The sequence below is a fragment of the Lolium rigidum genome, chromosome 4, assembly GCF_022539505.1.
Source record: "Lolium rigidum isolate FL_2022 chromosome 4, APGP_CSIRO_Lrig_0.1, whole genome shotgun sequence".
Classification (NCBI taxonomy): domain Eukaryota; kingdom Viridiplantae; phylum Streptophyta; class Magnoliopsida; order Poales; family Poaceae; genus Lolium; species Lolium rigidum.
In genome coordinates, this window is record NC_061511.1 from 28,248,213 (window position 1) to 28,274,242 (window position 26,030).

General features: G+C 50.3%; 1 long non-coding RNA gene across 1 annotated transcript; it reads right to left on the reverse strand.

Moving 5' to 3' along the window:
• Positions 1-23,355: 23,355 nt before the first annotated feature.
• LOC124708811 lies at positions 23,356-24,062 on the reverse strand. Its single transcript, XR_007005339.1, has 2 exons — positions 23,512-24,062; positions 23,356-23,401 (listed from the first exon to the last, which is right to left on the reverse strand). It is a non-coding gene; the product is annotated as an uncharacterized LOC124708811 (long non-coding RNA).
• Between the last annotated feature and the right edge of the window lie 1,968 nt (positions 24,063-26,030).

Genomic DNA, 26,030 nt, shown 5'->3' on the forward strand with positions numbered 1-26,030 from the left:
TACGTTGGTCCACATCTATGTTTCATTAACAAATTAAGAATTTGGCCTTTCTAGAGATGGTTTGTTCTACAAAATCAAAAAACAAAACCAACTTCAGTTTGCAAGCATTTTTTTTGCGGAAATTCCACCGATCTATGGATAATCATGCAGTATAAAGAACCCAGAAAGTAATAAAAAATACAAATAGTTCCACCACCACCTAGCTCGAGCCGAAGGCGCGCCGCCGTCGTCACCCCTCCATCACCAGAGCCGAGCAAAACTTGTTTAGTAGAGCTTATTATATTAAACAAATGAGAAGTCGTCGTACTAAGGTCTCAAAGAACCAGCGCACCAAAAGCAACAACCATCACCAAAGATGAAACTTGTATATCAGAAGACCCATACATGAAATTACACCAACAAACACGACTGAATCCCAGGAGATCCGCGGGACACAACTCCATGCGCCCTCCGTCAGCTCTAGAAGCACCACCGGAGCGAGGATAGGACGGGGAACCTTATTCTTACTCCATGATGTAGCCGTCGCATCATCATCTCGAAGAAGGCACTGAAAAAACATAAATAAAGAACAAAAACCTCCCACCAGCGAGGGACCGTGGTCCGCCACGTCTCCAAAGCTCTAAGGCCACTAAAAATGGAGTGAACCGGCGGCATCACCCGCGAGGGGGACGGAATCCTAGATGGGTTTTAGCATAGCGTGAAGGATCGCCTCCGTGGCTCTCTTCCTCACGTACCGTTTCGCATGCGTATTCACTTCAGTTTGCATGCAAGATTGTGAAAACTCCAAACTATCAGTGACCATTCTAGAAAAACTCACATGCATCACTTCAGTGTTAACTTCTCATTTCTGAAATCTGTACAAGTACACACCAATTTTCCTGGGTTTAATTGTTGACATTTTTCTCTTGCCTCGTAACCAGAGAAACAGAAAGTCATGTGTTGTTCCATTTTCACTATAAGCGGTTTTTCCATACCCTTACGAGCCCTCTTTCATTCCTCTGCTAAAAGATTAAGTGTCAGGTGGAAACATAAGGAAAGCCTTTGGACATAATGCTATACACGATGTCAGCAATTCAGCATTGTGGAAGTCAAACCTCTAGGTCTGAACCGATAGTCAAGCATGAAAAGACTGGACGCGGCTTGCCTGTGCCGCGACCGTGCGACCATCCGTGTGGCTGCACGCACGGACGGCATCGAGTGGTTTGCCTCCCGCACAGCCCGATCCAACTTTTCTGCTAAAAAAAAAAGAGGAAAGCAAAATACGCACCGGCCGTATCTTTATCGGTGGATCTATTCCTTCTGCAATGTATTGATACCCATCCGTAATACACGCAAAGCATTAGAAATATAAACACGGAATATGCGATAAGGTATCACATCGCGCGGGAAAACATCTAGTTGAGCGCCAAAATCCGATCCTCCGATCCCCCACTGATCAAACAGAAACAAGAGGTCAAGGCGCAACAATCAACACAGGCAAATTCCACATCCACAGTTTACTTCTAACATACTCCATTGACCAGCGCAACAATCAGCACTAGTCGCTGATGGATTCTTCAAGCAATCATGGGCATGATGACGAATGAACAAACAGTAAGAGATCTTTCCATACTCTTCTTCATGATGAATCATAGTCGAAAGTTCCAATTTTTTTTGAACCGATCCAATCCTGCCACCCCCTTTGCCTTCCTTCATCAGGAATGCCATCGGCCTACACGTAGAAAGAAGTCTTTGGAAAATTTCTAGGAGCATTTGCATTCACAAAATCACATGATAATTACTTTAGAAAATCCTAGGCCCAGAATCAAGATCTAACAATGAAATTAAATGGCTGCATATCAATTACAGTACAACAATATCCTAAATGCTTCAATACCGCCAACAGTTGGTAATACCGTCCCAATGTCATGACATACTCAAGAACTGGCAGGATTTCAACCTAACGGTCCAATTGGGAATAGTGTCTTCGATCAACTGAAGCATTCTTCGATCAACCGAAGCCAACATAATAAATTTGTTTTCAGAGTTTTATCTCATGCAACTTCCGTGTTGAAGTAATTCTATTAGAACAACCGTGCATTACTTTTTCTCAAAAAAAAAAACCGTGCATTACTAGAACTTGTTTTAGTGGGAAGAGTGTTTTGCGTGCCAAGAATAGCTAAAACCAGTATGTACAGTATGTAAAACTCTGACATAAATTTCCGTTTGTTCTACAATTGTGCTTTAACAAATGCCCAAAGCAACAACAGTAAGACTGAAACTTGTATGTACCCTGAACTGAAACTCCCACCTCCCAAGTAGTACGGGTCAGGTAGGCTCATACGCTCCCTAGAACAACAGCTCTATTAGCTTAGAACAGTAATTGATGTGGAACAACAGTCGAAGTACTCCACTAATGCAAAATTGGATAATGACATGGGTTCACTCAACTATGCGGAATTGATGTCCTCAAGATCAACATAACAAGAAAAGGAATTTTAGCTGTGTCCGGGCGTGATGCTCACTGCTCAGTCGACGACCTGTTGCCTGGCGCACCTTTCTTGCGGATGGCACTAGCGAGATTGCCCACGGAAGTTTCTGCATCAACGAGGCGAAGTGCTTGTGGGAGCCGGTACGAGCAGCTGCACCCATCGACCTCCTCGCCGACGTGGTTGGTAGGGACGGCCGATGGCGGAGAACGGAGGCGCGGCCGGCCTCGGTCGTCTCGCCGCCGCCACGGGGACTGTTACCAGCGGTTGAAGCATTGCTTCTCATGAGACCGCCTAGGCCGCCGCCGGCGAGATTCGCAAGGGGCCGCGATTGCCAGGAACTGGCCGACGACGGAGGAGCCTCTCGCGCTCGTCTAGGTAAGTGTCCACAGCTCTGACTCCGCGGGGGCGGAGCGACGAGATCCGTCGACGGGATGCGTCTGGAGGCCGGAGGAACGGGAGCACAGTCAGAGGTCTCGCCGGACGTCTCATCTTCCGATGCTTCGGTTCTTCTTCTACTAGCTCGAGTTCAGACAGGGGAGAGGAAAGAGAAGCAATTGGTACTTGGTAGTGATTTGATACGAGTACACGCGTGTAGATGGATACGGAGTTAGAGCATCTTCAGCCGCGTCCCCCAAAGCGTCCCCAAAGGCGCGTCGGATAAAAAAATCATTCCAGCCGTGTCCCTCAAAGCTCATTTTTGTCCGGCGCGCCCCCATACGGTGTCCGGCGCTTCGAGCCCGTCCTCGTCCCACAGGGGACGCACCGGGCACGCCGGACACAACGAAAAGCGAGGCGGGGAATGGTGGGGCCGACCCGTCAGCGGCACGGAAGGCTAAAACCCCGTCGCCTACCTTTGGTCAAGCGACGTTAATGGCGTCCCTGTTTTTCCGGGCGACGTAGGGACGCGTCTCGTCGTGCATGGCCGCGTGGCCGTCCGCGCCGGCGTTATTGCGTGCAACCACCCGCTGCCGCCGCCTGTTTTAAGACGCCCTGCAGTTCTCGCCGCTCACAATCCTTATCGTCGCCGCCGCCTCCCCCTCCCAGATCTTCTCCTCGCCGCTTCAAAAATGTCGAGCTCGTCCTCCCGCAAGATCGCCGCGGCGAACGGCTTCGGCCGCGGCAGCCTCACCGTGCCGGAGGCGTGGGTGTTGTACCACGCCCGGTATCCAGTCCCGCCGGACATGCGGGCTGCCAGCAGCGGCGGCTGGAAGATGGCCGTGAACGGCATTGGCATCCTGCCGCCGCCGAAGCCGGACACGGATCAATGGAGGGACGCCATCAAGGCCCGGCGGGCTCAACTCACCGCCGAAGAGCGGTTGGATCCAACGTGGGCGGTCAACAACAACGACGCCTGGTGGACGACGTACTTCAAGGCGAAGTACGACATCGAGATGCACAGCACCGACGGGCTCATCGGCGGCCCCAACAGCTGGAACAAGGACGGCCGCGCCCTGTTCTGGGGCGTTCCGGGGCGCACCCTCGAGAACGTCATCCGCGGCATCCGCAACGGCGCTCCAAGGTTGGAGATGCCGTCGTCACCGCCGCCGTCTCCTCAATGGCAGCCGAGGAGGACGACGTACTCGTCCTCCTCGCACTCTTCTTCCTCAGGACCGGCGCGATCGACGCCGTCCTCGTCGTACCGGTCGGCGCCCAACACCGTCCCCAAACGGGAGGTGAAGGAGGAGCCGGCGACGCCCGTCAACACGAGGCGTGGCGGCAGCGACATCGGCAGCCGGCGGCAGCAAAGGAGGCGCGGCGGCGCCCTCCTCATCCCGAAGCCGGAGGTGAAGGAGGAGCCGGAGGAAACGTCGCAGGCGGCGCTTCTGGCGGAGTACGAGCGGCAGCAGCGGCTCATCGCCAGCAGCGACGACCCCGAGGACTGCTCAGGGCTGCGGGCGGCGTTCTTGGCGTCCATGAGCGACAAGGACGCCTGGAGGGGCGACCTTGACGCGGTGATCGCCATGTCCATCCGCGACTCCGGCAAGCCGGCGGTGGACCTCACCGACGACGGCGAGGCAGGACCAAGCGGCTTGGTGAAGGACGAGCCCGTCGAGGAGCGCGTCAAGCGAGGAGGTCGTCACCGACGACATGTACAACTTCCAGCGAGTACTACGACGCCTCCGGCCGCCGCAAGTGGTTCTAGATTAGGTTTAGTTTAAATTTAGTCAAATTTCGTTCGAATCTATGTAAGTTTGGACGAATCTAATCGAATCTCGTTAAGTTTAAAATTTCCGAAATTTTATTTGGGGGACGCGACTGGGGAGCGACGTCCCCCAAAGGCGGCACGAACAAAACACGTCCCCCAAACGCTCAATCCGGCGCGGTTTGGGGATGCTTTGGGGGACGCGGCTGGAGATGCTCTTAGGGCATCTCCAACCGAGCTACCCAAACAGATAGATTAGATTTGGGTCCGCGCGTCCGAGCATCTCCAACAGGCGACTGGCGCGCTATAAGTAGGTTCCAGCGCGCTGTAAACACATAGCGCGAGCAGCGGTGACATGTGCCCCACCGAAAGCGGCATTTTGCCGCGCGTGCTCGGGCGGAAAAAGTTCTCCTCCGTTGGGCGCACCATTTTGCAGCGCGTGGCGCGGCCCGAACGGCTACTGCGACCTTTCTCCATTCAAAATAAATCAAATAATTCAAATAAAACACGAAATTTTAATTGAAAATAGGAAATATATTAAAAGTTCAACGATACATCGCGATATTTTATTGTAAACTAGTCTAATCCTACTCCGATTCCCAGTCCGACGAGTGGCTGCTCGGAGTAGTCTCCGACACCGGCGTCGAAGTCCACTCGAAGGAGGAGGAGGAGAGGATGATGGTGGACGGTCCTGCGCCGTTTTTCTTCTCCGCCTCCTTCCTCGCCGCCTTCTCGGCCCTCGCCGCGGACTCCGCCCACCGCTTGTCGTGACTCGCCTTTTTCTTCGCCTTCGCCGCCGCCTTCTCCTCCTCCTTTCGTGCGTAGAAGGCCTCCATGGCGGCGACGTCTTCAGGGAATTGGCGCGCCCACTCGAGGCGGAGGGCCTCGTCACGCTCGGCGATGAGGAGGCGCTGCTGCTCGCGTGTGATTACCAGCGGCGGCGGCGTGAGCTGCTCCGCCAGCTCCCGCGTCCAGACATCGTGAAAGTTCATAGTCCGGAGGGAGGATCCGAGGCGCCAGGTGACGGCGTCGTATGCCCGCGCCGCCACGTGCGAGGTGTCGAAAGTTCTGAGGCGGATCCGCTCGTCGCCGGAGCGGATCTCCGCGTCGAAACGACCACTCGGCCGCGCCCGAACGCCGTGGTAGCCGGAGGCGGGGCGACGGCGGGGAGGCATCTCGACGGAGGCGCGGAGGCGGAGCGTCGGCTGGAGGGAGAGCGGTGGGGAGAGAGAGAGGCAGCGCGTGGAAAGTTCAGACGGTTGGCCGCGTTCGTGCGTGTCGCGTTTATAGCGCGCGCGGCAGCGCACGCGGAAACTTTCCCACGCGGAATAGCGCAAATGCGTGGGCGTGGCAATTTTTTTAGCACGCACCTTTTCCCGCGTCCACTGGAGCTCCACGCTGGCGTCCGCGCGCGTCAAACCGACAGTTTTTTTAATCGCACGGTGTTTTAGCGCGCCTGTTGGAGATGCACTTAGGGACGGTCTGTATTCTGAGGGAAAAAATTCGAACGGAAAAGATAGAGATAAGGGAATCTCCAGCGGCGCGACGCATTTTAGCGTCCGCGCGCGTTCGTTTGCGTCGGCCCTTTTGGTCGAAATCGACCGCGCGTCCGTTTGCGTCGGGGGTGGCTCCAGCGACACGACGCATTTTTTTAGGACGAATCATTTTTTTTAAACATGAAACATAATTTAGATACTTAAAACATAAAAAAAACCCTAAACACCTACTGCTTCTCATCGTCGCTGTGCTGCTCCTCGTCGCTGTCGAGCACGATGAGCTCCAGTATGAGCCACGACCAGTAGCCATCCGGGGGAGCGTACGCTGGGCACGCCGCCGGTGCTCGAGGTTGAGGAGGCTGCGGCTGTGGCGGCGGTGGAGGCGCCCAGGGCTGCGGCTGTGGCGGCGGTTGAGGCGCCCAGCCATAATGCTGTGGCGGTGGTGGAGGGGGCGCCCAGGGATAAGGCTGTGGCGGCGGTGGCGGCGGTGGAGGAGGCGCCACCGAGTCCAGGAGCGCCTGTCCAAGGGCTTCATCCGCCGACAGGCCCGGTGGCATGACGGCGGTGGCGTAGCGGGGCAGCGGCGGCTGCACAGGCGCGTCGTACTCGGAGACGAGGACGCCGAGCTTCGCCATCTCGTCGTCCGTCATGTTCTCCGGGAACTCGAAGTTCCGGCCTTCCACCATGGCCTGCTACCATTCGTGGAAGACGACAGCGACGTAGTCGTCGCTGTCGTCCTTCACCTCCTCACTATGGTACGCGAGCGCCTCGATGTAGTCGTCGTTGTCGTCGTACGCGGCGTAGGCTTCGTCGTCGTCGTCGTCGTCCTCGCGGTCGTCGGCGTCATTGTGCTGCATCTGCTAACGTCGCGTCGGCGCCTGCTGACGACGAGCCGGCGGTGCAGGGCCGAAGGGATAATCCCTGTCGCCCATGAAGCCAGCCCTTCGTCTCCTGTCCGTCTCCGTGGACAGGTACGTACGCCAAAGCTCCGAGTCGATGGCGTACGCCGGATCGGCACGGAGGTCCGCCGGCAGATACCGCCTCCTGCGCCGGATCTCCGCGGTCCGATCAGGCTCGCGCGCAGGTACTGGAGGGATGGGCACCCGGTGGTAGCTGAGCCGCCAGGCAGCTGCACGCCGGACCAGGGGTCGTCGCACGACATCCATTTGCCGTGCATGAGCGCCCCACCGTGACGGGGAGTGGGATCTTCTTGCTGCCGCTGCCGGAGGCCTCGAAGTCGTTCTTCTTCCCCATGGCGCTGCGGCGGTGGTGGTGCGAGTGAAGGTGTGGGCGAAGGAGCGACGCGGCTGGTGGACTTTTAAGGGCGGCCGCGCGCGGGATACGATGCCATTGAAGGCGGCGCGAAGCCCGGCCCGCCGCCCGCCGGTGCGCGCGAGAACAGGAAGCCGCGCCATTGATGGCGAAGGCTGCGGCGCAGACGCGGAAGCACTGACCGCCGAAGCGGTGCCCTCGGTGCAGACTCGCTGCCAGGCGGGCCCGGTGGAGACGCGAGCGGACACTTTGTGCTTCCGTGCAGCGTCCGCAGAGATGCAAACCTGGCGCATATTTGGGCCAGGTTTGCGTCTCCCCGGACGGCCCGGTCACTTTGCGTCGCGCCGCTGGAGAGGGTGCCAGACGCATTTTCGGTCAAAGCGGACGCAGCGTCCGTTTGCGTCGCGCCGCTGGAGATGCCCTAAGGGGTGCGGAATCAAACCAACCGATGCCGTCCGTGCATGAAGTTGCACAGATGGTCGCATGCTCGCGGCACAGGCAAGCCGCGTCCGAAAAGACTGATGTGTAGTTTGCAATACGAAAAGGACAGCGCTGAGGATCCTCCGGAGGCTGCAAACCCACCAGCCTCCGGGTCCCCCACCATTGGATCAAACCAATTTGAACCGTTAGATCGACTTCTGTGTCCAGTTTTGTCTCAAAATTCCACTTTTGCTTCATTGAAGCGAAAAACCTCCCGCTTTTGCTTCATTGAAGCAAAAAAACGGTTCGGCTAAAATAGAAGGAGAGCTGCGATGACTTTCCAGACTTTGTTTCGTCGCAACAAAAAAAAGTCCCGCTTTTGCTTCATTGAAGCAAAAAACGGTTCGACTAAAATAGAAGGAGAGCTACGACAACTTTTCAGACTTTGTTTCGTCGCAGCAAAAAAAGTCCCGCTTTTGCTTCATTGAAGCAAAAAAAGGTTCATCTAGAAGTAAATAAAAATGGACCTCGTCGGAGTCCTTGTAGCAACAAAAATGTACTAAAGTAGCATAACGACAAAACATTTGTAGCAAAAGATTTATCATAGTGAAAATACTAGTTGTCGGTGCACCACCGGTAGCATCCCAACTCTGGCTGGCACTATTACTGACTGTTGGTAGCATCGTCGTGGGTTGTTGGCAGCATTATCGTTTGTCCTTTGCAGCACCTTCGCCGCAGCCGCTGGTCGCATCATCCGCCTTGCATTAGCGCCTCTTCCTGTCGCGCCGCCTTGCACCACCGCCATTGCCTGTCGCCCAGCCTTGCACCACCGCCGCCGCCTATCGCGCCTTGCAGCACCGCCGCCGCCGGTCGCATCATCCGCCTTGCAGCAGCGCTGCCGCCTGTCGCGCCGCCTTGCAGCACCGCCGCTGCCGATCGCAGCATCCGCCACGGTAGCATCAACGACCTTCATTGGCAGCACCCCCGCCCAACAATGGTAGCACAACCACTCTTCCTTGGCAGCACCAGCACCGGTTGCAGCATCGCCTACCGCTGATGGTAGCATCGACAAACTTCATTGGTAGCGCAGCCGTGGTAGCACTACCGATCGACATCACCGACATCCTTGATGGCAACATCTATTCATGCCGGTGGAAGCAACTACGCCCACCGCTGGCAGCATGACGTGGTCGTCTTTTGCAGCACTAGGCGTGGATGCTTGCGACTGCAGATTCGCCGGCGGCGCCAAGTTTGAAGCAGTACCAGATGCCATTACAGGGATGGAGTCGGGGCCTACGTTGCTGGGGATGGAGGCGTGCAGCCATCGTGGGGGATGGAGGCAGCGACGTGTGGATGGAGGCCACTGCTGCAAGATGGACGCATTGTAGTTTCTAGTTATGCACCGGCAGGTGCTGCAAGCGGCAGCGGAGGATGCTACCAAGGGCGTCAGTCGCTGCTACAATAGGCAGCAACAAGTGCTACAAGCGACGGCTGCTGCTAGCTACCAAGGGCATCGGGCGCTGCTACAACAGGCGGTGGCGAGTGCTACAACAGGTGGCGACGAGTGCTACCAAGGACCGCCGCGGCTGCGACAACAAGCGGCGGCGACTGCTACAAGCGGCGACGACTGCTGCTACCAAGGGTGTCGGCCGCTGCTACAACATGCGGTGATTGCTGTTACAGTAGCATCGCTTACTACTCGCCAAAGACATTGCCGGAGACCACGCCGGAGACATTGTAGCACAACATTTATACTAATTAAAGTAACAAAACCATGGAACAGTTTGTAGCACCACCGACAAACTTTTGGAAGCACCTCCGGCCACCACTGACAACTCCGACGGTCAAGCGCACAGCTCGCCTGGCGTAGGACGCAGAGGAGATGGAGAAGAGGCGGGCGGTTGATGGCGATTAGAGCCCTCTCCCTGCCACCGTGGTAGGATTCCCCCATGCTGGCGTCGGGACAAACCTTGGAGGTGGATGGCGAGCAGCTAGGGTTAGATGCGGCTCGTGAAGGAGGACGAGAAATTGCTCTGGCGGGGCGGTGAGGCTGGAGGAGCGTCGTCGTGGACCTCCACCAGCGCGCGGAGGTGAGCGTGCGCGGTGGATCGAGTGAGGCGGATCTCCGCCGCCGACGAGGGAGGTGTTGGAGAGATGTGGGAGAGGAGATGCAGGGCGGCGCGAGCCGTCGAGAATAGGGAGGCGCGGCCGCGCGACGCCGGCATGGTGGTTTGGCAGACGGCGCCGGCGTGGTTGTTGGCCAGAAGAACGAAGGGGAGAGGAGTGGATGGAGGAGGTTGGGAGGAGATACGGTGTTGGTGGGGCTCGTGCTGCGTCGTTTCGGTCCAGAGCCACGTGGTGGTGTCGGTTGACCGCATGATCGAAACGATCGAACGGCCCCGCGTCCGGAGGCTGCGAGCCGCGCGTCCTCCGCCTGATAACGAGCATTTTCCATACGAAAATGCTTTAATTCCGTCGGAGGATCCACGAAAAGCAACCTCCGGCTCCAACTGCTGACACGCGTCCACTGCAGCGATTGGTGAGGGCCCCACTGGCAACCGTCCTTCCGTACGAGATCCTGTACACGCCGCGGGGTGGCCCTCTGGCCATGACACCGCCGGCGAGATCCCGCCCACTCGCTGGACAGGGGGCGTCCTCTGCCGCGCTACAAGGTCGATCCATAGACCAACGCTTTCCTCGTCCCGCTATGACCGCGATGGCCTTCACTTTCGCGAGACGCCCCGTCGCCGGCATCCACCTTCACCGCCTTCGAAGCGTCGCTGTCCGTCCTGCAGGCCGCCGCCGGAGCCTTCCCGTTGATGCCGTCGGCGCTCGTCTTGCAGATCGCCGTCGAAGCGTCTCTGCGAACGCCGCAGCCTCATGGCTGGCCTCTACATCGTGGGGCTCTTCGCAGTTCCGCGACCATCAAGGGGCTCCGAGCCGCCGGCCTCTTCATCGCCCACGTCACGTCGCCCGTGTCACCTGGAGATGGTGGCCACGGTGGAGGCGCTCTTCGACCTGAAGCCAGTGTCGCGGTCTCATCTCTCCTTCATCCTGCTCCGGCCATAGCTTTCCGGCGGAGTGGACGTCGCCTGCAACGGTACTACCACTACAATAATGCTGGCCTGCAGGCAGCCGACGATGCTGCAAAAGTATGTTGGCGTTGCTATGGATGATGAGCGACGTTGCTGCAAAGATATGGCGGCAACGCTACCAGGCTTGCAAGGCGGGTTCTGCCACCACATGACAGTGTTTGCTACCAAGGTAGCATGGTGGTGCTGCCATGGCACAACAATGACGCTGCCAAGTGGCATAACCGTGTTACCATCAGTGCTGCAAATTATCAGCGGCGATGCTACCAACATTTAGTGGCGGTGCTGTAAGAAATTCACAGTGCTGCCAGACGGAGTTCAGATGATGTCGGCGGTGCGCCGACGAGGAGTAGATGACGATGCTACAATAGTGTAAAGCTTTTGCTACAAATGGTCTACAATATTGCTACTTTAGTATAAAATTGTTGCTACAACATCTCCTGCGAGGTCTCCGGCGAGGTCAGTTCAACTTCAATAGCACGAATTTTTGCTACAAGGTCTCCGACGAGTCTCCGGCGAAGTATGGTGCTCCGGCGAGTCTTCGGGAACTCACCTTCTGTCGAACCTTTTTGGCTTCAATGAAGCAAAAGCGGGAGGTTTTTTGGCTGCGACGAAGGAAAGTCTAAATGAGTCTCCAGCAACTCTCTTTCTGTTTGTAATCGAACCGTTTTTTGCTTCGGGAGGTTTTTTTGCTGCGACGAAGCAAAGTCTAAATGACTCTCCAGCAACTCTCCTTCTGTTTTTAATCTAACCGTTTTTTGCTTCAATGAAGCAAAAACGGGAGGGTTTTTTGCTACGACCAAGCAAAGTCTAAATGAGTCTCCAGCAGCTTTCCTTATGTTTTTAATCGAACCGTTTTTTGCTTCAATAAAGCAAAAGCGGGCCTTTTTTGCTGCGACGAAGCAATATCAGGATTTTTGGCTGAGAGTGGACACGTGGCGCTCAGGGAAGCAGGAGGCTGGAACAATTCTAACCTCCGGAGGATCCTCAGCAGTATCCTTTGCAATAGCACAACATCGTGCCTAAAATCGCGTGATTCTTGTGGAACCATGTTTGATCTTATAAATGTACTAGAAACCGAAGGTATCCAAATGGAAAAGGAACGTGTGATAACCGGAAGTTATTAAAGAGGATACCTGAAAGCAGCCGGTCACCAAGGAATTTCCCATGCAAGAAAAAAGAGAAATAAATTCCACTGAAAACTGATATGCCCGGATCTGTAGGAACGATTTCCATCTACAGTGGCAAAATGCTAACCTGGCACACGGCTAATCTTTCAGCAAAGAGGTGTAACTTTGATATAGGTAATAATTACTGTAATCAATTCAGAATATGCATAGATACAGAGATAGATCCGCTTGAAAATTCAAACTGAGAAACAACTGCCATTTTGACGAGCACCCTTGAGTTTATTCTGAAGATTGACCTATACAGGTCACATCGATGCACATCCATGAGTAGCAATAATTTGATTATCAAAGCCATGCCTCAAATTCGAGAAAATTAAATATTAGTCCTCTCTGTCATATCTTCTCCATACAACTGATTACTTGCTAGTCTTAACAACAACAAAATCCTTGAAATCAATTATGCATCTATTACAGGTACTATATAAAGATGTGAAATAAGCCACATATTTATGACACGCCCTATAATTTGTATTTTCAAACAGAGGAAGCGACCATTACAAAGAATAATTGTAACTTTAGTATAGGCAGGTACAAAGAAAACAGCTGTAGAAATGGCCAATGCTAGCATAGCAAATGAAAACCAGAAGGGGAGTCTGGTATTCATGCTATATAAGGATGCATGAACGACTGAAGTACAAAGAACAAGATGTAAAAAACATATATTCTTTGTACGAGAGATAGGAAGGATATCTCAGAAAAGAAGATTGGACATCATGATTTGATACGAGTACACACGTAGATGGATACGGAGTTAGAGCATCTCGGGCTGAAAAATCGGCGAGCTATAAGTAGGTTCCAGCGCGCTGTAAACATATAGCGCGCGCAGCGGTGATAGGTGCTCCACCGGAAGCGGCATTTTGCCGCGCGTGTTCGGATGGAAAAAGTGCTCCTCCGCCGGGCGCGTCATTTTGCAGCGCGCGGCGCAGCCCGAACGGCTACTGTGACCGTTCTCGATTCACAATAAATCAAACAATTTAAATAAAACACGAAATTTTAATTGAAAATAGAAAATATATTAAAAGTTCAAGGATACATCGCGACATTTTATTGTAAATTAGTCTAATCCTACTCCGATTCCTAGTCGTAGTCCGACGAGTGGCTGCTCGGAGTAGTCTCCGACACCGGCGTCGAAGTCCACTTGAAGGAGGAGGAGGAGGAGGAGGAGGAGGAGGAGGAGGAGGAGGAGGAGGAGGAGGAGAGGATGATGGTGGATGGTCTTGCGCCTTTTTTCTTCTCCGCCTCCTTCCTCGCCGCCTTCCTCGCCGCAGACTCCGCCAGGCGCTTGTCGCGGCTCGCCTTTTTCTTCGCCTTCGCCGCCGCCTTCTTCTCCTCCTTCCGCGCGTAGAAGGCCTCTGTGGCGGCAACGTCTTCGGGGAATTGGCGCGCCCACTCGAGGCGGAGGGCCTCGTCGCGCTCGGCGATGAGGAGGCGCTGCTTGAGCTCCCGTTGGCGGCGCTGCTGCTCGCGCGTGATGACCGGCGGCCGCGGCGCGAGCTGCTCCGCCTGCTCCCGCGTCCAGACATCGTGAAAGTTCATAGTCCGGTGGGAGCGTCCGAGGCGCCAGGCGACGGTGTCGTACGCCCGCGCCACCTCGTGCGCGGTGTCGAAAGTTCCAGGTGGATCCGTTCGTCGCCGGAGTGGATCTCCGCGTCGAAGCGGCCGCTCGGCCGCGCCCGAACGCCGTGGTAGCCGGAGGCGGGGCGGCAGCGGCGCGGAGGCATCTCGACGGAGGCGCAGAGGCGGAGCGTCGGCTGGAGGGAGAGCGATGGGGAGAGAGAGGGGCAGCGCGTGAAAGTTCAGACGGTTTGCCGCGTTCGCGCGTGTCGCGTTTATAGCGCGCGCGGCAGCGCACGCGTCAACTTTCCCGCGCGGAATAGCGCAAACGCGCGGGCGCGGCAAATTTTTTAGCGCGCGCGCCTTTTTCCCGCGTCCGCTGGAGCTCCACGCTGGCGCCCACGCGCGCCAAACCACAGTTTTTTTTACCGCGCGGTCGTTTTAGCGCGCCTGTTGGAGATGCTCTTAGGGACGGGTCCGTATTCTGAGGGAAAAAAATTCGAAAAAAATTTGAACGGAAAAGATAGAGATAAGGGGTGCGGAATCAAACCAACCGATGCCGTGTCCGAAAAGACTGATGTATAGTTTGTTGAAAATATAAGCAAATATCCATATGAAATAATCCGAACAAGTAATTGATAAATCATGACTATGTAAACAAATAAACTAAACGTGCAGTCTAGTAAGATAGATGAACAGATCACATCTAAAGTAGACAAACCGATCGCATCTACCGCATATACTAGAAGAAGAGACTCTAATAGAAACTGAAATAGAAACGACAAGATCACATACTTCACAGCAGCGTCGTTGTCGCCCATGTTGAGGTTGTCGAAGAAGTCGGCGAGGTGCGGGAAGAAGTTGTCGGTGTGGAGGAACTCGTCGTCCGAGAGACGACGTCGTGCTGCCCGATGAGTCGCGCCGGAGCGCTCCCCAAAAACCTGATTGCCCCTCACCCGTACGGGTTCACGAGAGGCAGGGTTCCGGAGGCCTACTGTCCCGGCAGTCGGTGCACGCCGACGGACGGGATGAGGAAGACGAAGGCGGCGGCGCAATGAACTGGAAACAGGTAGTCGCATATGTGGCTCGTTCAGGCTAGGGTTCTCGTCCGCTTTTATATAGTGCGGTTCGGGAAGGTCGTGAGGCGCAGCCCACGTCCGAGTCGGCACAGCCACGATCCAGAAAAACCGGAAGGCAAAACGGCTGAGTAACGCGTCCGTTAATGACTCAAAATTGATTACACAATTAATTTCCCAAACAGCAAAAAGATAAGCTCGGCTCGGCGAGATTCCCGCAACCCGCGGCGCGTCGTGACGTGTCGTGACGAGGCGTGGCGAGGCGAGGCGGGCGGCGGAGGAGGAGGAGTGCGCGAGGGCTCTCTCTCTTCTCACTCACTTACTAGGACTAGAACAGCCCACCTTATATACCACTCCAACTCTCTCCCAACTAGCAATGTGGGACTAAACTTTAGCCCCCACTAGTGCTGCCACTGATTATTGGAATGGGCCATGTGAGTTTCAGAATTTGGTAATGGGCCATGGGCCAAAGGCCAAATGCCCAAAATTCCAGCAATCCCCCACAAACTCTCATTGGCACATTTCAACAATAAGTTTCCAGAACATTGTTTTATATACCGGTATGTCGTGGAGACTGTTAAGTTGAACTTCCACTTAAAGCTTCATATTACACTAGATTGCAACTTGGATAGTGGACTATGCCTTGAACTACAAGTTTTACGCGCACTAGCTTCATACAAAGCCTAGACCGATACTAGGCTGCCGCGAGGTTTCCTCGAGGTTTGGAGCTTATACGTCATACTCCAGGGCCTTTCATGAGTTTACTAGAGAGCACCCAACTCTCATAGATTGCGACGTTTAACAATCAGACTCATATAGGTGTGTTCTTCAAAAGATGTTCTGCAGGACAACATCTTTGCTAAAATAAGCCACTTAGAACACATTAAGATAATTATCAACCTGTCATACAGATTAGGAGAGTATTGCATCTTACGGAGTGGTAAAATTGCTATAGGGATATATACTCTCCTCCCGGTGACCAACGAGCTTGTCTCCCGATTCTAATTCACGGGATCTCCGATCACATAGAGTGGGTTACCACCGTGGGCAGCTCATAGTGTGGGTCTCATACCCATCTCCCTCGATGCATTTTCTATCACATTTCGTGATAGTCCCTTTGTGAAGGGGTCTGCCGAGTTTCTAGACGTATGGATATAATCCAACGCTATAACTCCGGAGTTTCTCATTTTCCTGACAGTTTTCAATCTCCTCTTCACATGCCTTGATGACTTCATATTATCCTTAGAACTCGTTTACTTTGACGATCACGGTTTGATTATCACGGTTCATAGGAATAGCGGGTATTGGTTTCTCAACCACGAGGTAAGTCCATCAAGAGCTCACGAAGCCACTGCGCTTCAACGGTGGCTGTGTCTAATGCTGTGAGTTCCGCTTCCATAGTTGACCTCGTAATGATGGTCTGCTTGCAAGACTTCCGGAAAACGAGCGCCACCTCCAAGTGTAAACAAATAACCACTTGTGGCCTTAGTCTCATCGGCATCAGATATCCAATTTGCATCACTATAACCCTCAAGTACCCTTGGATACCCGAGTATAGTGAATGCCATAACTCGCGATGCCTTTCGGATAGCGCAAAACTCTCTCAAGAGCATGCCAATGAACATCTCCAGGTCTAGACACAAAGCGGCTGAGTTTACTTACAGCAAAGGAGATGTCTGGCCTCGTGGCGCTGGCTAAATACATAAGCGAGCCAATGATCTGCGAATATCGCAATTGATCTCTAGCAATCCTTTTATTCTTACGAATTATCACACTAGGATCATAAGGCGTTGGAGAAGATTTGCAGTCACTATACCCGAAGCGACTCAGGATCTTTTCCACATAGTGGGACTGAAGCAATGTAATCCCACCATCGTCATCCTTCAGCAGCTTGATGTTTAAGATCACATCAGCTACTCCCAAGTCCTTCATCTCAAAACAACGAGATATGAACTCCTTGACCTCCTTAATCACAGTAAGGCTGGTCCCAAATATCAATATGTCATCGACATAGAGACAAAGAATAACTCCCTCGCCCCCACCATGGCGATAGTATACACACTTGTCAGCTTCATTTACAACAAAGCCTTCAGCGGTTAAAGTTCTTTCAAACTTCTCATGCCACTGCTTAGGCGCTTGCTTAAGCCCATACAAAGACTTCAGTAATTTACACACCTTTCCTTCTTGACCATCTACTACAAATCCATCAGGCTGCTCCATATAAATTTCCTCTTCAAGCTCTCCGTTTAGGAAAGCAGTCTTAACATCCATTTGATGAACGAGAAGACCATGTGAGGCAGCCAAGGATAGTAGCACTCGAATGGTGGTCAATGCGGCAACAGTGAGTATGTATCAAAGAAATCTTCACCTTCTTTACGGGTATAACCCTTGGCCACAAGACGTGCCTTGTACTTTTCAATAGTACCATCGGGCCTAAGCTTTTTCTTGAACACCCACTTGCATCCTACAGGTTTGCACCCATAAGGACGATCAGTAACCTCCCAAGTTCCATTAGCTAAGATGGAATCCATCTCGCTACGGACAGCTTCCTTCCGAGTAGTCGGCATCACGAGATGCATAGGCTTCGAAATAGAAGTGGGAGTATCATCCACAAGGTACACAATGAAATCATGACCAAAAGACTTTGCAGTCCTCTGTCTCTTGCTCCTTTTGGGAGCTTCATTGTCATCCTCCACAGGATTATCAAAGTGTTCTATAGCCATGGTAGGTTCAGGAAATAATTCCTGAGTAGATGAACTGGGCATCTCCTGAATTGATGAGCTAGACGTTTCCTTCATAGGAAAGATATCCTCAAAGAAAGTCGCATCATTCGACTCCATAATTGTACCAACATGCATGTCGGGTACCTCAGATTTTACTATCAAAAATCTATAGCCAATGCTATGAAAAGCATATCCCGAGAAGAACACAATCCACGGTTTTTGGTCCAAGCTTGCGCTTCTTGGGTATTGGCACATTTACTTTCGCCATACAACCCCAAGTTCGTAGGTAAGAGAGTTTCAATCTTTTCCTTTCCCATTCCTCAAACGGGGTAAGGGTTTTGTTCTTTGTGGGGACACGGTTTAGGACATGACATGCAGTCAATATCGCCTCCCCCCACCATGCCTTGGATAGACCCGATGTATCTAACATGGCGTTAACCAAATCAGTTAGAGTACGGTTCTTTCTTTCGGCCACCCCATTTGACTGAGGTGAGTAGGGAGGCGTCCTCTCATGGATAATACCATGTTCCGCACAAAAAGAATCAAACTCGTTGGAAAAATACTCTCCACCACGATCAGACCTTAGCCGCTTGATCTTTCGATCAAGTTGGTTTTCTGCTTCAGCTTTAAAGATTTTGAAGTAATTAAGAACTTCATCTTTAGATTTCAGGAGGTACACATAACAATATCGAGTAGAGTCATCAATTAAAGTCATGAAGTATCTTTTCCCTCCTTTTGTCAATTCGCCATTCATTTCACAAAGATCCGAATGTATAAGCTCCAGCGGTGCCAAGTCTCTTGCCTCCGCAGTCTTGTGAGACTTACGTGGTTGCTTTGCTTGCACACATACTTGGCACTTGGATTTCTTGACAATAGCAAATTTCGGAATTATATTCATATTCGCTAGCCGCGTCATGCACCCAAAATTAATATGACAAAGTCGTGAATGCCAAATATCGGACTCACTATCATTGCAAACATGATTAATAATTTGAGTACATATGTCTGACAGAGATAAGCGGAACAAGCCTCCGCACACATAACCCTTTCCAACAAATTGTCCACATTTGGAAATTACAACTTTATTGGACTCAAAGACCAACTTAAAATCATCTCGACATAAAAGCGATCCGCTAACGAGATTCTTATTAATGGAGGGAACGTGCTGCACATTCTTCAGTTGGATGGTCTTTCCCGAAGTAAACTTCAGATCCACCGTACCAACACCACGAACAGAAGCACGTGAGCCGTTTCCCATCAGCACGGAGGAAGTCCTTGCAACCTGATAAGAAGAAAACATAGACACATCAGAACATACATGTGTATTGGCTCCGGTGTCTATCCACCAATCAGGAGAATTACATACTGAAAGGACAGTAGGAGAAATACCGTACCCAACGTCCTTCATCTCGGTATCGACGCCAATAACAACATTTGCGGACTTGCCGCTGTTCCCACGCCGATCATGGCGTTACGGGCAATCGAGGAGCCCAATGTCCGGGAGCGCCACAAACATGGCAGTTCCCTTTCTTCTTATAAGGAGTCTTCCTCTTGAAGTTGGTTGAGTTTGAGGCTTTGTTCTTCTCGTCAAACTTGTCTTTTCCATTGTTCTTATTCTTAGACTTGTGGGATTGGAAGTTTTTCTTCTGTACCACATTGGCACTAGAACCTCCCTCAAAACTACGAGCGCGTGTGTCCTTTGCTCTCGCCTTCTCTTCCACATGAAGCGAGCCAATGAGATCCGAAACGGAAAACTCTTGTCTCTTATGTTTCAGAGAAGTAGCAAAGTTCCTCCATGAAGGAGGAAGCTTGGCAATAATACCACCAGCCACAAATTTGTCCGGTAAGGTACACTTAAACTGCTCGAGTTCTTTGGCAAGGGACTGAATCTCATGAGCCTGCTCAACCACGGAGCGCTCATCAGTCATCCTGTAGTCATAGTATTGCTCCATGACATACAATTCAGTGCCAGCGTCCGAGACCCCAAACTTGGCCTCGAGCGCATCCCACGCATCTTTGCCATGGTCGAAAGCCATGTACGGGTCAACAATGTTGTCCCCAAGAATGCTGAACAAGGCCGCCTTAAACATGGCGTCGACCTTCTCAAACTTTTCCTGCTCCTCTGCAGAGAGAGGCCCCTCAGGTCTAGCATCCGTGGCGCTAAAACAGCCTAGGTTTGTAGACCATAGAACTGCCTTTGTGCGCCACCTCTTGTAATGCATACCATCAAAGAGGGGAGGTCGAGTAGCGGCAGCAACGCTGCTTGAATTGATTTGCCTAAAATCAGGTTTTTGAATTGTTGAAAATATAAGCAAATATCCATATGAAATAATCCGAACAAGTAATTGATAAATCATGACTATGTAAACAAATAAACTAAACGTGCAGTCTAGTAAGATAGATGAACAGATCACATCTAAAGTAGACAAACCGATCGCATCTACCGCATATACTAGAAGAAGAGACTCTAATAGAAACTGAAATAGAAACGACAAGATCACATACTTCACAGCAGCGTCGTTGTCGCCCATGTTGAGGTTGTCGAAGAAGTCGCTGAGGTCTGGGAAGAAGTTGTCGGTGTGGAGGAACTCGTCGTCCGAAGACGACGTCGTGCTGCCAGTAGTCGCGCCGGAGCGCTCCCCAAAAACCTGATTGCCCCTCACCCGTACAGGTTCACGAGAGGCAGGGTTCCGGAGGCCTACTGTCCCGGCAGTCGGTGCACGCCGACGGACGGGATGAGGAAGACGAAGGCGGCGGCGCAATAAACTGGAAACAGGTAGTCGCTTATGTGGCTCGTTCAGGCTAGGGTTCTCGTCCGCGCTTATATAGTGCGGTTCGGGAAGGTCGTGAGGCGCAGCCCACGTCCGAGTCGGCACAGCCACGATCCAGAAAAACCGGAAGGCAAAGCGGCTGAGTAACGCGTCCGTTAATGACTTGAAATTGATTACACAATTAATTTCCCAAACAGCAAAAAGATAAGCTCGGCTCGGCGAGATTCCCGCAACCCGCGGCGCGGCGCGTCGTGACGAGGCGTGGCGAGGCGGGCGGCGGAGGAGGAGGAGTGCGCAAGGGCTCTCTCTCTTCTCACTCACTTACTAGGACTAGAACAGCCCACCTTATATACCACTCCAACTCTCTCCCAACTAGCAATGTGGGACTAAACTTTAGCCCCCACTAGTGCTGCCACTGATTATTGGAATGGGCCATGTGAGTTTCAGAATTTGGTAATGGGCCATGGGCCAAAGGCCAAATGCCCAAAATTCCAGCATAGTTTGCAATAGCACAACATCGTGCCTAAAATCGCGTGATTCTTGTGGAACCATGTTTGATCTTATAAATGTACTAGAAACCGAAGGTATCCAAATGGAAAAGGAACGTGTGATAACCGGAAGTTATTAAAGAGGATACCGGAAAGCAGCCGGTCACCAAGGAATTTCCCATGCAAGAAAAAAGAGAAATAAATTCCACTGAAAACTGATATGCACGGATCTGTAGGATCGATTTCCACCTACAGTGGCAAAAATGCTAACCTGGCACACGGCTAATCTTTCAGCAAAGAGGTGTAACTTTGATATAGGTAATAATTACTGTAATCAATTCAGAATATGCATAGATACAGAGATAGATCCGCTTGAAAATTCAAACTGAGAAACAACTGCCATTTTGATGAGCACCCTTGAGTTTATTCTGAAGATTGACCTATACAGGTCACATCGATGCACATCCATGAGTAGCAATAATTTGATTATCAAAGCCATGCCTCAAATTCGAGAAAATTAAATGTTAGTCCTCTTTGTCATATCTTCTCCATACAACTGATTACTTGCTAGTCTTAACAACAACAAAATCCTTGAAATCAATTATGCATCTATTACACGCCCTATAATTTGTATTTTCAAACAGAGGAAGTGACCATTACAAAGAACTAGGAAGCATAGGCGCGGCGACACGCCGCGCCCGTGGAGCTATCTTTTTTCAAGATTATGGTGAAGCTGAATGACTGTACAATTGCCCTAAAAAAGAGTGGACATTTCAAATCATCGTGTGCTCTTGGTGGGTAGTCTTTGGCGTATTTAGTTAGTGAAACAAAGAGAGGGTGAGAACAGAATGGAATATTGTTATTTCATCAGGTGAGGGTCGCTGTTAGTGGCAGAAAAAAAGATATTATGGACAATGGTGCAAAATATAAACAGGCACTGCTGCAAGAAGAGATCATTACATAGTAGGTTTTTTCGCCATGGGTACTTTACATAGATCCGGGTTCTTGGTCATGACGCCATCAAAACTATAACTGCAAAATACAGACTTTACAGTCAAACAAAAGTGCATCATTGCATGTGTACATTGCCAGGCAGATTTAGTGGCGTAGGGGAGATTCAGACTGGCGACCCTGCTGATGCCCAAAATTAGCTGTTCTCTTCTGGACGCAAACGACCTGAAGATCCTTAGTATGCCGCATTGTCATCGTCATCATCATCATCAGATGAGAGGATGATGATTGTCTTCATTGTTCGCAGGGGAGCGGCAGGGATGGGTTCGGCAGCGAAGACTTGTCCGGGGTCGGTGTTGTTCTTGGCTGGGCCGGAGAACAAAAGAGCAAAGAAAATCCTTGCACTTCAAAAGACAAACAAAAGCTGCAGCCATGGGTAACTGAACATTCGGCACTCAAAGAGAGGCGAGAAAAGGGTTATTTGGAAAGCCACTGAACAATCAAGTTTGGCCCCATTTTGCAGATGCTAGAAATATTTATAAAATATTATGCTTGGCATTAGAAATCATTAGAGGCATTAGACATATTTGAAAATTTACTGAGAAGCACACGTGCGACTACATACAGAACAGAAGAGGGCAAAAGTATTTGTATGTAAAAAAGTAGAAGACAACTATACATGCAATCTCGACCTGAGAATCCAAAAGTTAAGCTCAACCTGGAACACAGCATATTTTTGTGCACATAGTTGTACAGTGTAACTGTATCACATTATGAAGGTCAGGTTGCCGATGTTCTCTTAGTTTCTGTGCAGCAAACTTCAGACCCTACAATCAGTGAACAGCAGGGACAACCTGCTCGAACAAAAGCAGTATGCCGATGCACAGCCAGACGCCGACGACAATACAGCAGCCCTATGAGAAGTTGTGTAGGGAGTAGTAACAACACAACAATTATAGGATACCCCAACAATGCTAGTAGGTCTTCATGCTTCTGCTAGAATCAAATAGACAGTCAAGAGTTTCAAGCCATTTTTAAACATGCTGTCTCGAAAGAAGGATTTGTGATAAGGGAAATTGAAAGAATTATGTTATGCTGGCTAAATCCATACGCACTGATAAGAAATTATTTGTCGGAAACGAACATGTTTCTTCCATAGCTCATATGTAATTTCGTAGTACTATCTAGTTAGTGCACTCATGTATATATTTAGACAATCAAAATATTTTGAGGTTGCAGTCCGTGTACAGACATGGGTGGAATTTTCAAAAAAATGGATGCTGACATCTGTAGTATATATGCCCAATAAAGTATATCTAACTGACCTTCCAGGGAGGCTAAATTTTTTTGGGAGTTCAACAATCCCAATTAAATAGAATGCAATATAACCAAACCATTCTCACTACAGTTCTCTAATATTCAATAGAAGTTTCAGTGTATGGAAGTAGTTACACCCTTAACAGAAAGATATACGAACGAAACCTATGTAGAGAAAGAACTTGAGCAAAAGCAACACACTATTTAGAAGGTGTGCCATTTGTACATTTCTGCTGTACCAACACTACGGAAGATACAGTGACACTGATTCTGCTATAGAACACATGTGGTTTCATGTATTCTTATAGAACATAATAAATCACATTGGCATGCGTCATGAGTGCCTAACCTGCGTATTAGAATATTGTTGGCATATTTCGCATAGGTTTTCTTCTTTCCATCTTCTTGCGGTGCATTTGCAAATGCCAAAATTAAACCTTTATCAAACCATAGACACACGATCAGATGCCAATTTAAAAGGAAAACGGGATTACAAAGTGAACATAATTACGAAGTGAATATAAATTCAGATAAAACAAAGTCTGACCTCTTTTGCACCACTGGCTTCGTTTTAGAGGAAAAAATATGATACTTCTATAGAGGAAACCATGGACTTCCTATGGCCAGCAAGATCCATGAATGAGAATTAAGATTTTCATATCCAGCAACCAAGAAATAAAACAGATCATATGCTCCCAAGCTTCTCTTGATCGGACATAATTGATACCTGCAATTTGTGGATTTGTTCTAAAAGGAAGTTGCAACTGAAGAACCTTGTTTTAAATTAAACAAAGGACCTACACTTGCAATCATCACAGTTAGTAAAATAGTCAGATCTACTCCTTCCACTGTGGCATGGTTGATCAAGAAAATACCACAAAGGACTAATCAAAAGTGAAATAAAACAAAGGGAATCACCTGGATTTGGAATAAGGAAATCTCACCAGATCTAGCATGAGGAAAAGTCATGGTCAGCTTACCCTGTATCGCAGCGATGCTGGAGCAGATGGAAGACTGGGAGGATGAAAGATAGGCTGCTGGAAGCGCACAACCACCTCCATCCCAGCGCTCCTCACATCCCACAACCGGCCGCACTCCTCCCGCCAAAATCTCTCACCTTCTCTGTCCCCTTCCCGCTAGCTCGCCCAACAACGCTGGCCACGGTGCACGTTGCTCATCTGCACCAGATCCCCTCGGCTAGGTTCCCGACTGGCCCCTCCCGCTCGGGCGTGAACTCCTCTACCTCTCCACGGCTACAGGCCGCCGACCCTCGAGCGCCTCCATCGATGATGATGCCCGGCTTCCGAGTCCAGACCCGGGCGCCTCGTTTTCCTCGGAAGAGAGATGGGAGTGGGTGCGGGAGATAGAGGGTGGAGGAGATGAGGTTCCAGTCAGCGGCAACGAAATAGAGAACGAGACACCTAGACTCTTCAACCGCTGAAAATGGGACACGTTTGCAAGGGAAAGAAGATCATGAGATGTCTAGACTCTAGCACGATCGTAAACAGAGAACGCAATTACCGGATCACCGGAAGAAATAACGGAATAAAAACGGTAGCCGGTAACCTGACGTCTAAAGGAAAAAAGGAAGTAAAAACTACCGCTTGACGGAAACAACACAGCGCTGACAACCATCGCACGCGTCACGTAACTATTGAAGGGGCGAAGCGATAAATAGCTCGTCTACAGTGCATGAATCAATCTGAAAACGTTAATCTGACCAACTTTTATATAGTGTATAATAATAATTGTAACTTTAGTATAGGGAGGTACAAAGAAAACAGCTGTAGAAATGGCCAATGCTTCACGGACTGAGCATAGCAAATGAAAACCAGCAGGGGAGTCTGGTATTCATGCTATAAGGATGCATGAACGATTGAAGTACAAAGAACAAGATGTAAAAAAAACATATATTCTTTGTACAAGAGATAGGACATGATATCTCAGAAAAGAAGATTGAACATCATGAACTAGAATATGTAAGGTAAAACAGAAGAGGATATGCAATGTCTAAAGTATGAACACAGTGGGATATGTGGCTACAAAACGATATGCACTGGATCCATCAAAAAATAAAGAGAAATATGCACGGAAGAAGCAGAATTGCAACTCGGACATTATCATAATTCCATTAAACAGAACCAAAACCAAGACAGAATTTAAATATATCTGTTTCTTTCAGGTTGTCGTTATACAAACAAACATTTGGAAACAAAACGTTTGTGTTGACACGAATCTGACAATCAAACTGTTCTAGCCACTATACAGAGGAGCAAATAGAGAAACTTTTGACATGTATACACAGGGAGGTAGAGATGTTCGACTGGCCGACCAAGGTTTTCGCATAGATCTCCAAATGCCTTTACAGTTTCAACATGCACCATTGCAATCTCGCACCTTTCATGTTATCCTATTATATAACAGAAATAATTGCATTTACAACTTGATTTATTAGAAGTTAACCAAGTAGACATCATCTAAAAATATCCTGGCCCAGCATGATCATCATAATCTACCTCGATACTAAGCAGAGCCACCAGGCCCAACCAGAAAGCATGTAGCACATGTCAAATCAGAAGCTCAGAAGCTTAGTGGCGGATAAGAACAAGAAAAGAGAAGAGGCATTTTTCTTAGTAAAACATCTAACTATCTCATCAAGAGGGAGGTAATAGATCCATATACAAAGTTGCAAGGGAAAGATGTGCAAACAAAACATGAAGATGATATGCATACAGTAGTGCTAATGATCCCCTCAAGATACTGCAGTCACACCGACTCTGGTGAGAAGAAAGAGCCAGTCAGAAATTGTAGAATGCACAATAGTGTTCCGGTAGCTTCCTTTCCATCACTACTTGCATAATGATTAACAGCAACCACGGGATACGACGAGTTTGCTGGATAAGCATATCATCCATTGTCAATGGTCATGACAATCAGCCTTCTTAAATAAGCAGGCCAAACAAAAGAAGTGGTAAATAACATAGAAGTCAATAAAAGAGAAACAAAACGAAATGAACCTCCTCCGCATGGATTGAAGTATGACAAGTGATTTCGCTAAAAGCAGGG